At 38.6% G+C, this 1,931-nt stretch overlaps 1 protein-coding gene across 1 annotated transcript in view; it reads right to left on the minus strand.

Annotated features, from left to right (window-relative positions):
* The window catches only part of LOC101850444 (receptor-transporting protein 4), a gene marked incomplete in the record, with an annotated part of 54,966 nt that overhangs the window by 38,515 nt on the left and 14,520 nt on the right, over positions 1–1,931 (minus strand).

Raw genomic sequence — 1,931 nt, forward strand, 5'->3', positions numbered from 1 at the left:
TAAAAGAGAGAGAGAGAGAGAGAGAGAGAGAGAGAGAGAGAGAGAGAGAGAGAGAGAGAGAGCAAAGGAGCAAAAAGGACAGAGAGTGTACCCTATATCCTTCTATTGCGATCGTTAACCTTTCTATCAATGCAAATCCAACCCATGCCCAAATCACAAAAACGCACAAAGTAAAGTTAACACTTGAATTAAAAATAATCAGAACTCAGGAAAGAGAAGGATGTCAAGGACAAAAAAATATTCCGTTTCAGCCGGAGCATAAATGACAAAGAAACAGAATATTGTTACAAGATACACTATTAACGATAAGGTACCCTTGATGTAGAAAAGCGGTGCTCTCCCAAAAAGGTGGTTCGGTCAGTAATAATATTCTCACTATCTCATGGAAATAGCAAACCATGTACAACCATAAAAGACTGAAATCAGACCAGAGGAGCCACTGACATGAATTATGTGGCATCGTGGTGAAATCAGCTGCTCGTCAGAATAATGAAATGGGTGGAAGGAACCGACATTCTTCTGCAGGTAGAAATTTTTATCCGTATCATATTTTTTATTTCTCTCTCAAAACTTGTTATGTTCATTCAAAAACATAATTTCTTGGAGGGTTTTGATGAAAAACGTTCATCAAAGGCACACAACATTAACTAAGATTCTCAAACTTTAGACGTCACCAAACTTTGGTGACCCCCTTCTTGGAAATTTGTCCTCTACCACCAGGTGACCCCAAATTACCTTCAATCACAAATATGTCGACTTCTGTTCACCATAAATGGACTTTTTTTCATCAAAAGCTCCTCAAATAAACAAACTTTAAGATGGCATCAACAACTACACGTTATTATACTGTCAAAACCTTGACGAGCGCCTGATTTCATCGCGTAGCGGCACAACTCTTATTGTCTGGGAAAGGAAGGAACCTAAGGTTCTACGGCAGGTGATATGCCAACCTCCCGACTCCATAAAATTTCTTCTCACTTAGACCAGGTCGTTACGACCTTGAGGAATTAATGTCGTTGTCGGCTAGGAACGGATGGAAAAGAAACTGGGAGACCTCTTCAGAATAATGCTCCTTTCAGCAGAGAAGGTGATGTCATCCAAGAGGCAGGTTTTACCTGTTACTAATGTACCTTACTTTTTCTAGAAAACATAACAATTTGCACCATGTCAATACATTTTTACGTAACCAACAAATTATTGGCACCAAAATCAGGACACGGAAAAAAACAACGACAAAGAAAAAAGAAGAACAAGAAAAAAGTACCTTACAGATGATCATAACATGCTGTGTAGAAACCGTTACAGGAACCGAAGAGGTCTCGCAACACTTTTCCCCTGCCCTAGCATGACAAAGTTCTAGCAGCTCAGAACCAAAATTAGAGAAATCTGAAGTTAAACATTTTGAGTTTCACAACATGGTCAAGCTTTTTCGACTGCATTTCTTTGAATATCTTGATGACAATTCCGAACAATCTTACAATATTGATTGAGCACGTAGGTAGAACATTTGGTTTCTGACCTCATGGTCTTCATAACTCAAAACGGCCAAAATGTCAGATAGAACTTTGTAATTCTGAAATAGCGTGTTGTGGGGATTGGGGAAGAAGCCACAGAGTATTTTCTCATTGAATGCATGACCTGTTTCGGGCCCAGTGGCAAATAAAACTCATCCAGAATAAATCATCCTTTATTCAGTTAATAAACTGTTTTTGCCATTTGAAAGAACGACGTCTAGATATCTTATGCTTTAATATCCGCTTTTATCGCTTTTAAAATTTAATGTTAACGATAAATGTGTTGTGAATAGTTAGTTTACCAGGATGAGCTGGATTCTGAAGAAGTTACAGTTTACTAAACCGTGAGTCATGTGGGAAGCAGCCAGCAAAACGGGAAGAAAGAAATGAAGAGAGAGAGAGAGAGAGAGAGAGAGA

The sequence above is a fragment of the Aplysia californica genome, unplaced genomic scaffold (genome assembly GCF_000002075.1).
Source record: "Aplysia californica isolate F4 #8 unplaced genomic scaffold, AplCal3.0 scaffold00805, whole genome shotgun sequence".
NCBI classification, from domain to species: domain Eukaryota; kingdom Metazoa; phylum Mollusca; class Gastropoda; order Aplysiida; family Aplysiidae; genus Aplysia; species Aplysia californica.